The following is an 11,870-nucleotide window of genomic DNA, read 5'->3' as shown; positions in this document are numbered from 1 at the left end:
GAGGTGGCGCTGGGGCTGGTGGTTCGGCCGGTGGTGGCTGGCGGCTCACGGGGTGCAGGTTGAAGATGAACTGCAGGCCCTCCCTAAACTACATGTCAAGTGCCTCTCTGCTACCATTGCATTCAGTTTCGACAGTAGCATTCAGATTCCACAGTAAATTTCAGTTTCGACAGTTAAGTTCAGAGTCAACAGTTTTTACCTCATCTGTTGTAGTCAGGTGGTTTTTGGTGATGTTAATTTTACATCCATTTTAAATCATCTATTGGAGATGCTATTAGAATCGCACTTGAGATTGACGATGTCTGTCTTGTGCTGCTTCAGCCTTGACGTCTTACGGCTCACCGGAGCTTCTCCAACGACAGAACAATCCATCACAACAGAGCAGTGCCCTGAACGCCATCTACAGATACCTCAGATCTTCCTCCACACCTCCGACAACCACCTCTGCCTCAACTGCTTCAGCGACCAACCCAATGATGCTGAGGTCGACATGGCTACAGCAAAGAGGTTGTACACTTGTTGCATCACTTATTACTAAACATTCACGTCGATCCATTAGGGCTATTTTGGTTCAACGGAAAAACGTCGATCCACTGGTTGTTACCATCATTCTAAATTTCTGCATGCTCTCCTTACATAATCTCACCATATTATTTTCGTATGCATGTCAGATATTGTACACAGTCATGCTGAAAATGTAGAGAAGAAGAGAAGAGTTTTGTGCGGCAATACAATGTCATGCAGACATCGCTCCATGGTGGGTTCAATGTCAAACCCTCCCCACCCCTCTCCAGATTCTAATCCAGAGGAAGATATCTGTTCTAACGCGGATTCAGACGCCGCTGACCACTCCTATTTACCCCCAAGGTGTTTTCTCTACCTTGGCATGATGATGTTAGTCATATCATGCATATGTTGCCGTGTAGTGCCTAGTTTTGACATCATATATGTCATCTGCTTTGTTTAGACATGTTCTGTAATGCCACCTCTTTTGTTTCTATATCATATATGGGAATTATGCAGTCTCATGTCTTTTAGCCAGCCATAATATATATGAAATGTGCAATGCCATCCTGTTTAACCAGACATCATATATTTGAATGATATCTTGCCCATCCTTTTCTTCATTACATTTCCATTTGTTGACAATGTTTGTCAACAAATGGAAAAATCTGGAGTGAAAACAAGGCCTTCAGAGCAGACAGTGCTACCTGTCGAAGCAGATCTCTTGTTGGGTCCCGATAGCTCCTTGGAGATGGATTCAAAGACAGATGACCAGTCCTATTCCCCCACTGAGGTGTATGCTCTAACTTGGCACGGTTATACTGCTCATAGCATGCATGCGGTGTCTTGCATTGCATAGTTTAGACACCATATACAAAATATTCAACACCATGTTCTTAGTTTAGACATCATATCGAATGCCCTCTGTTTAGCATATAAATCACATATGTGAATTAAATGATGCGATCCTGATTACTTAGATAACATGTAGGTGAATTATGTCATGCAATCTTGTTTAGTTATTCATCATATCTTTGAATTATGTTATGCTATGCTATCCAGTTTAGATAGACATCATATATGTGAAATTATGTCATGCTATCCGTTTTAGTTAAACAATATACATGTCAACTATTTCATGCCCTCTTTTTTGCACACTATCTATTGCATTTGTCTCTCATACAATGTCTGTACATTCAACTATGTTTCCTGTTTATCAGCCATTTGAATTGGAGCGGGTGATGCCAGTATCTGGCGGACTAAAAACACGGTCTTCAAATAAAACAGTGCTACCTCTTGGTGGAGATAGCACCCCGGTTGTACATGCACAAGAACCAGCTATAACGCCCCGAGACCGTTGTGCCAGGTGTCTTCCAATTATTCGCTGTTGTTGCCTTGTCATTCGTTTGCGTGTTGCATCCTTGTCATGTCATCATGTGCATTGCATCATCATGTTTTTGAAACTTGCATCCGTCCGGGTTCCCCCAGTTCCGTCGGTTGTCCGTTCTGAGTCCAGACACACTTGCACACGCCCGCGGCATGTCCGAATATTATTTTATAAGTGGCCGGAAAATGTTCTCAGAATAGGATGAAAGTTGGCGTGTGGTGTTGTTTTGTTGTTAGTAGGCCGCTTGCCAAGTTTCATCGCATTCGGAGTCCGTTTGACGCCCCAACGGATAACTATAGCGGCAATATAGCCGGTCTAACGTCGGACGTTTTCGATCTCCGAAAACAGTCGTCGGGCCTTCTCTCTTCTCTTTTCTCAGCCTCAGGCCTTCCGCACAGTCCACTACCTACCGCCAGGCCCAACCTAACCTCTCTCGTCAGCCCGCGGCCCTCCTCGCGCGCGCGTTCGAAAAAGTTGTCCCGGACCCGACCCGAGCAGTCGACACCGTTGTGTCCGCATCATCCCCAAACGTCTACAAAACGTCTCTGTTTTCTTATTTGGGCTCCCTAGCCTATTTTTCCCGACCGTCCGATTACGATCGGAGGGACGGATTAGCCCCTACCCAAAAATCCAGTGCTATATATATAGACCTATCCCCTAGGCAGCAACCCTAAAATCTAGGTCTTTTGTCCCCCTTCAGCCTCCTCCACACTCCACCGAATCCACATCGGGATCCTCCCATTCCTCCTCCCACCAACCAGAGCTCGAGCCCGAGCCCTTGGATTTGAAGTCATCTGAGATGAGGACTGCCGCCTCCCTTCTTCTTCTCCTTCCCGGTGCTTCGTCGTTCCTCTAGATCTCTCTCACAACATGCTCTCTCTCTCTCCCATGTCTCTGCAGGAATCAAACTCCACCGCCCCTACCCATGGCGCCACCGCCGTCGACCTGCTCTGTCAGATGAATTCCGCAAGCACCCGCGCCGGCCAGGTCGCCTCACCTCCTCCATCTCTCCCTCCGGTCCTCTCTTTCTCTATTCTCTCATCCTTTTTAACTGAATTTCTTCCCCCGCCATGGCCCTGCAGCTCCCGCCGCCGCGCTGCTCTACTCGTAGCTGTCTTCAACAGATCTGATGCGAGCTCGTGTACCCGGCCCCGTCGCCTCCCAATTCCACCAGGGCCTCAGCCGTGCCCGTGCCTTCCTACCTCGAGCAGTTGGTCACCGGAGTTCCAGGAAGCCCGAGGAGCCCCATCGTCTCCATGGCCTCCTCCCCGTCGACTGAAAGCCGCTGCCCGCCGGAATAGCAGCAACCAACACCTCCCTGCGATCCCAGCCTCATCCCCACCTTTAGTTCGCCGCCCCGCCTCACCGGACTCCACCCCCGCCGGCGACCTCCACCTTCCTGAAGTCGCCGCTGCTTTGCTCCCTGTCGAGCAGAGGACGAGCGCCTCAATCCCTCACTGGGGCTAGATCAGTGCGTGGCCTCAGCGCAAGTCCAGCCAGATCCAGCCAGCCTGCTTCCCCTTCGGCCTTTAAGGCCAGCTCAAGCCGGCCCAGGCCAGCAGCCCGCATCCTGCACCAGCAGGCCAACCCAGCACCGACCGGGCCAAGAGCCCAATGTGAGCAGCCCATTCTAGCCCCTGTGCACTGTTGGGTCTGTCTCAGATTCGGCCCAGTGGATGTTTTTTCTTGGTTCTGCGATTTGTCTATTTAGAAGAGATTTACACTTTTGCAGTTTAACCCTTGCACTTCATGCATATAAAAACTCATCAACCGTGCATCATATTAAAAAGTTTTATATATGAAAAATGCTTAGTTTTTCTTCTAGTTTCATAATATGCTACTTTCATCCATGTTTAAAATACTTAAAATGTTGTTTGTTTAAATTTGCTTAAATAACTTGTTAAAATGATTTAATTCATAACTTAATAACCGTAGCTCGGTTTTTAATAAACTTTATATGTAAATGGGGTAGAAAAATGCCTAGTTTAACATGGTGTACTTGCTTTGCATGTTTAACAAATCTAAAATTGTGTTTAGGGCAGAACAGTACCAAACCTAATATTTGCATATGGGGTTTTACCGGAGTTGTTGTTCGTTGTTTCCGGCCTCATTTAAACTTGCCTAGATATGTAGTTTTGATGTGCTTCACCCTTGCCAATTTAATCAACATTTAATGTTGTTGAGTACCTAACCGAGAGTGAACTAAATAATTGATGTGGTGTTCCGTCAATATGCAACTCGTTGCATATTGAGCTCCACTTAATTTGTAGTTTTGGTTGTTGCACTTTGCCATGTCATGCATATTTAAACCGGACATGCATCATACTTGGTTGTGCATCATGCCATGCATATGTGATGGTTGTTTACTATGTTGTTTGGTTCTTTCCGGTGTTGCTTCTTCGGGTTAGTTCCGACAACGTCACGTTTGTGAGGATCCGTTCGACTATGTCCGTTTGTCTTCTTCATGGACTCGTTCTTCTTCCTTGCGGGATCTCAGGCAAGATGACCATACCCTCGAAATCACTTCTATCTTTGCTTGCTATATGCTCACTCTTTTGCTATGCTTATGCTGCGATACGTACCACTTGCTTATCACACCTCCCATATTGTTTAAGCCAAGCCTCTAACCCACCTTGTCCTAGCAAACCGTTGTTTGGCTATGTTACTGCTTTGCTCAGCCCCTCTTATAGCGTTGTTAGTTGCAGGTGAAGGTTGGAGTATGTTCCATGTTGGAACATGGATATTTTGTTGGGATATCACAATATCTCTTATTTAATTAATGCATCTATATACTTGGTAAAGGGTGGAAGGCTCGGCCTTATGCCTGCTGTTTTGTTCCACTCTTGCCGCCCTAGTTTCCGTCATATCGGTGTTATGTTCCCGGATTTTGCGTTCCTTACACGGTTGGGTTATAATGGGAACCCCTTGACAGTTCGCCTTGAATAAAACTCCTCCAGCAATGCCCAACATTGGTTTTACCATTCACCACCTAGCCTCCTTTCCCTTAGGTTCCGCGGACTCAAGGGTCATCTTTATTTAAACCCCCCGGGCTAGTGCTCCTCTGAGTGTTGGTCCAAACTAGAGCCCTTTGCAGCGCCCCCTCGGGGAAACTCGAGGTTTGGTTTTAGTTGTACGGAGCGCTCATCTGAGTGTGCCCTGAGAACGAGATATGTGCAGCTCCTATCGGGATTTGTCGGTACATTCGGGCGGTGTTGCTGGTCTTGTTTTACCATTGTCGAAATGTCTTGTAACCGGGATTCCAAGCCTGATCGGGTCTTCCTGGGAGAAGGAATATCCTTCGTTGACCGTGAGAGCTTGTGATGGGCTAAGTTGGGACACCCCTGCAGGGATTTGATCTTTCGAAAGTTGTGCCTGCGGTTATGGGAAGATGGGAATTTATTAATGTCCGGTTGTATAGAACCTGAAACTTAACTTAATTAAAATGCACCAACCGCGTATTGGAGTAATGCTTGACGTAGGTTGTTCTAGGATCACTTCTTGATCATATTTCATCGATCGTGCCTTTGCCTTCTCTTCTCGCTCTCATTTGTGTATGTTAGCCACCATATATGCTAGTCGCTTGCTGCAGCTCCACCTCATACCTTTTACCCTACCTATAAGCTTAAATAGTCTTGATCGCGAGGGTGTGAGATTGCTGAGTCCCCGTGACTCACAGTTTACTTATAAACCCAGCTTGCAGGTGCCGATGATACCGTGTAGGTGATGCAACCGAGCTCAAGAAGGAGCTCGATGAAGATTGTGTTCGTTATGTTGTTCCGTTTCCATTTGATCAGTAGTGGAGCCCAGTCAGGACGATCGGGGATCTATGTAGCATTTGGGGTAGTCTTCTTTTATTTTGGTTCCGTAGTCAGACCTTGAGTGTATCTGGATGAATGTAATGTTTTACACATGTATTGTGTGAAGTCGCGATTGTAAGCCAACTATGTACCTTTTTCCCTTATTGTATTACATGGGTTATTTGCAAAGATTACCTCACTTGCAACATTGCTTTCAATGCAGTTATGCCTCTTAGTCGTGCTTCGACACGTGGGAGATATAGCCGCATCGAGGGCGTTACAAGTTGGTATCATAGCCTTCCCCGACTTAGGAGCCCCCAGCTTGATCGAATCGCTGGCGTTGTTGAGTCTAGAAAAAATGTTTTGAGTCTTTTAGGATTATTTATATCGGAGAGTAGGATTCTTTTTACTCCTCAGTCCCTTCGTCGCTCTGGTGAGGCATCCTGACGTAGAGTTTTGACTCTTCTCTTCTCAAATTTCACTAAAAAAATTTAGGATCACGCGGGTATCTTGGAATCGTTCCGATGGTTTTGTGACCAGAACATTGTTCTTGGTGCCTCCTGACATTTAGGGGTTGTGGCAGTGTCCCGGGGAATTGAGCTCCGAGGTGTTGTCGTCACAATTTTATTGTTGCAGTTTTGGAATACCTGAGTTTCGCCGACATTGAAAATCTCTTTTATGCAGTTGTTGGTGAGATAACCTCGACACCACCCAGTACTGGAGCGGGAGTTCGAGAGTATTGCCATAACTCGTATAACGGATTCTTTTCGAAGGTTGAGGTAAATGATTTCTAAGGTTTCTTGGTTATGTGTTGAAGGATGGATACAGCTGGATGTAGGATTTGCTAGTTTTGGGTGAGATATTATGCTTCCCCTGTATCCCCAACACCTTATTGCATAACTGGAAAGTTTCGGGAGTTTATAAGTGGGAATTCAAGTAGCTCTTAGGATATCTTTCCGAAAGATGCATGATATGAGATTGGGGTTCGACGTCTAGTGGTCCGCCTATACACGGTTGGTTTTATAGTGGTCACGTTGTGTCTTAAAGGTTCCTTGGCTATGCTGACTCGGGGACGCTTCGTATGTCATGTGCACTGCCTTGTACATGATGGTGCTGTACGATCAAGCCCGTGTAGGCCCCACCACGAAAACTTCAGATGAAATCTCTATCATATGTTTGTTCTGGCTTATTCTGCAAGCCAATCCTTTGTTTTGTTTTTGAGTTGTGGTATTCGAGTTGCTTCGAAGTGAAATGTTGATTCCATACCTTTTCTAAACGGTGTTCTCATATTTCTATGTGAATACTAATCCCTCTTGATCATCGAGGTTGTCATGTTAATTCTTTTCAACCGGCGTGTTTCTCTTCAAGTGGATCCAATCATTTCAACACCAGCAAGATCAATTATCAGTTCTTCTCAATGTTGTTTGTGTCATTCATCCCAAGTTGTCTTTGTTTTCCCGCCCTCCCTCCCTTTTTCTTCAAGGGCTCAGATTTCTGAATCAAGTATCCATTTTATCCATGTGAATTTTCTCCATTCCTTTCTTTCAATGTTTTTACCCGGTGATTCTTAAGAAGATTCTAATGGAGCTTCTAGTTAATAATTCTTTATTTTTTTTCTTCTCCGGTGGATTCATTCAAGCTTTTGGTGTTGATCATATCCTTTTCCTTGTTTCAAATGTTTTCCCATGCCGTTGCACCACTTAATCTTTCACCTCTCGCTATTCAATTGTTCCGGAGTGCTGAAGATATCTCAGAAGGCTCGTCTTGTCATTCAAGATCCGTTCAATCTATTTCGAGGTTGTTATCTCATTCAAGTCGTTTAACTCAACCGGTGCAATCTTATTTTCAAGTAATCATTCAATGGTGTTTATTTTGAGTGGGCCCTAACCCACAGGTCTTTTTTCGGGATCTTACCTGACTCTTCTTATTTTACCGGAGTTATTCTCAAATCTTCTAAAGCTTGACGTAAGAATGAATTGTCATCAGTCATATGTCTTTCACCAAGATTTTTCAAATTCTTTTCATCGTTGGCTCAATCTCTTCGCTTTTGATTCTTCCAGAGCGTCTAAATAATTCATGGTGGTGTTTCTCATCGTCATTCTCAGATTGGAAGACCGAAGAAGATTTTTCTCTCAATCTTGCTCCATTCTCTTCAAGATTCGTGATTCTAGCTTGTTGCCATCCTGTCATAATTATTTTTGATTGTGGGAATTCTTTTCACCCATCCGAAGAAATTCAAGAGTCTTCTCAGTTTGATTATCTGGAGTCCATCAATTCAGGTTTATTCATTCTCAGCTTTCAGTTATCATTCTCCAATCTTACCGGTGCATTGTTCAAGTGATCTCTAATCAGTTCGTGATCCCTTCTTTCTCATGTATCTAGATTGTCTCAAGTATGTTCGTTCATTTGCTAATTCTTACCGATGATTCATCCTTTTACTTCATTCGTTGTTCAATTCTTATGATGGTTCTTCTAGGATTCTGTTCCGCTGTTATCATATCAATTCATTCGTTGTTCCAATCCTACCGGCGGTTCATTGAAGACCTTCCCAAGTTGACACTATATCTATCTTGATTCTTTATACGAGAATAAGTAGTATGCCAAACCATTGTTTGTCATCAATTTTAATTGGTGAAGGATACGCATAATGTAGTTCTTAGAGAGAATTCCTTATTTAGCACTGTCTTAAAATTTGTTGCCTTATTTGACACTGAAAAACATTTCATTCCTTATCTAACACAGACTATAAAATTTATGCCCTTTATAACACTTTCGTCCATTTTAAACCTTAACATTGTTAAATCATACGTGAAATGACCTATTTTCCCTTCATATGTATAACACCCTCGATACGACTATATCTCCCACGTGTCGAGGCACGACTTAGAGGCATAATCGCATTGAAGGCATATGTCGCAAGTTAGGCAATCTTCACAACATCCCATGTAATATAGATAATAAAAGGGGAGATAACATAGTTGGCTTACACTCGCCACATCAATCAAGTACATAAATAACATTACATCATCCAAACATTCATGGCCTGACTACGGCGCCAAAATAAAAGATAACCCAATAAGCGACACGGTCCCGATCACCCCCAACTGGGCACCACTACTGATCATCAGGAAAGGAAACATAGTAACATTGAGAGTCCTCGTCGAACTCCCACTTGAGCTTAAGCGCGTCTCCTGGAGCGGAATCATCAGGCCCTGCATCTGGTGTAATAGTAAACTGTGAGCCACAGGGACTCAGCAATCTCGCACCCTCGCGATCAAGACTATTTAAGCTTATAGGTCAGGCAAGGTAAATATATGTGGAGCTGCAGCAAGCGACTAGCAAAAATATGGTGGCTATCCTCTTCGCAAAAGAGAGCGAGAAGAGGAGGCAAAGCGTGAGCGAGAAACTAGAGAACAACCTGCGCAAGCATTTCCCCAACACCGTGTCCGCTTCCCGGACTCCGCCGAGAAGAGGCCATCACGGTAACACACTCGGTTGATTCATTTAGTTAAGTTAAGGTTCAAGTTATCTACAACCGGACATTAACAAATTCCCATCTGCCCATAACCGCGGGAACGACTTTCGAAAGTTCAAATCCCTGCAGGGGAGTCCCAACTTAGCCCATGACAAGCTCTCAAGGTCAACGAAGGAATAGACCTCATCCCAAGACGTTCCGATCAGACTCGGTATCTCGGTTCTTCAAGACACTTCGACAGGTTAAAACAAGACCAGCAACACCGCCCGAATGTGCCGACAAATCCCGATAGGAGCTGCACATATCTCTTTCTTAGGGCACAATCGGATAAGCAATCCATACAACTAAAACCAGCCCTCAAGTTTCCCCAAGGTGGCGCTGCAAGGGGCTCTAGGTTGGACCAACACTCAGAGGAGCACTGTCCCAGGGGGGTTTAAAATAAGATGACCCTCGGGCTCCGGAAACCCAAGGGAAAAAGAGGCTAGGTGGCAAATGGTGAAACCAAGGTTGGGCATTGCTGGAAAAGCTAAGGCGAACTATCAAGGGGTTCCCATTATAACCCAACCGCGTAAGGAAAGCAATAATCCGGGAACATAACACCGACATGACGGAAACTAGGGCGGCAAGAGTGGAATAAAATACTAGGCGAGAGGCCGAGCCTTCCTCCCTTTACCAAGTATATAGATGCATTAAGATAACATGGCAATATAATGATATCCCAACAAGTAAATAAATGTTCCAACAAGGAACGGCCTCCAAACTTCACCTGCAACTAGCAACGCTATAAGAGGGCTGAGCAAAGCGGTAACATAGCCAATCAACGGTTTGCTAGGACATGGTGGGTTAGAGGTTTGACATGGCAATTTGGGAGGCTTGAAAGAAAGTGGTAGGAATCATAGCATTGGCATAGCAAAAGAGCGAGCAATCTAGCATAGCAAAGATAGTAGTGATTTCGAGGGAATGATCATCTTGCCTGCAAAGTTGTCAGAGTTGACTAGATCCTCAAAAACAAACTCAACGGGCTCCTCGTTAGCAAACTCGTCTCCCGGCTCTACCCAAACAAGACAAACAAGCAACAAGGACACAATCAACCACGTGCAAGGATCAAATAAGATGATGCAAGGATGATATGCTACGTAGGATGCGATGCGGGATGCATATGCAAGATGTGACAGGGAATGCATGAACCTGGACTCAACATGGAAATCCAAGTGTTCCACTGGAAAGATGAGATGAAATCGCTCGAAAACGATATAAAGAACGCCGGAATCGGAGTTACGGTTTGGAAATGGCCAGCAATTCAAAAATGACACCGGTCTGCGATTTACAGCAAGTAGCCATCTAAATGCAATGAGATGAACGTGCTACAGCAACCAAACATGGCATGAAAATACATGGCCGGTATGCATTCATGATGTTTAACAAAGTTCTAGCACTGAGCTACGGCCAGTTCATCCATTAACAGGTTCAAACAAGCATGGCAAAAATGCATATGGAAAACAGATTTCAGACTTAGTGAAATTAACACTTGTCTGGAATTTCAGATCAGGTAGCACTCTTTGGAGCAACAAAACTACATGCTACAGGAACTGAACATGGCAAAGTAAAGCATGGCATGGAGCTACTCAAAGAGCTTAACAAAAGTCCCTTAGTGACCTTGATCCAAAAGGGATCAGAAAATACAATTGCAAGCATGTGAACATGGCAAAAACATAATCAGTTTTCAGACTTAGTGAAAACTGGCACATGCTGAAACATATCTCAAGAAGGCATGTTTACGAGCTCAATGCACTCACTACGGTGCAAGTCATGATAAGCTAAGCATACATCCATCAAGAATGCACAAAATGCAAGCTAGACATGGCAAGATCAATAGCATAGCATGCACGGATCAACTACAACATCATCGGCAAAAATTGCAAACAAGTTGACAACCTGCCCAGATTCACAAAGTAGCAAAAGTAGAGCTCGATTGACTCAAGCTAGGTTGCTCCATAATTGCAAACAAAGACATGGATGGATAGAGCACTACAATTTTAACAAAACATCCTTACTTATCATCCTCAAAAGAGGCACGGATCACTAGGAAACAACATGAACATATGGCCATATGAAATAAACAGATCAAGGACTTAGTGGAATTGCTAAGTCCCTGAAATCAGAATTACCAAGTGCACCACTTTGCAAGCTTGTGCTAGTCACCACACACATCACAAGAATACATGGGTTGCACCTCTAGAAAGATAACAAAACCCTTAACAAAACATATGTAGAGCATCAGGGCATATCATGCACACAATAATCCTGTCAAAAATGACAAAAGGCTAAGTGGAGTAGCAGATCTGACAAATATCTCAAGTAGCCCTCTTCTAACAGCATTTCGGGCATCAAGAGGAACTCAAATGAAAATGATGCAATGGAATGAAATCATGTACTCTCTGAGATGAACATTTTGATATGCTATATGCATGAATCGGAGCTACGGATGCAAAGTTACGAGGCTATGAACATGAGCAAAAAAATTAGGGACTTAGGGAAAAAACGGGGTCAACCCTAATATTTTCATATCTGGATCGGGGGCACACAGATCGAGGTACGTCGGAGCTCTCGCCAGAGATCGAAAGCAGAGGGCGGCCGGAGGGAGCTCGAACCCGCCGGCGTTGGCGAGGCCGGGCGGCGTGAGGTCAGCCCGCGGCGGCGGCGGCCG

The sequence above is a fragment of the Triticum dicoccoides genome, chromosome 3A (assembly GCF_002162155.2).
Source record: "Triticum dicoccoides isolate Atlit2015 ecotype Zavitan chromosome 3A, WEW_v2.0, whole genome shotgun sequence".
Lineage (NCBI taxonomy): Eukaryota > Viridiplantae > Streptophyta > Magnoliopsida > Poales > Poaceae > Triticum > Triticum dicoccoides.
Note: the sequence above shows the minus strand (reverse complement) of the source record.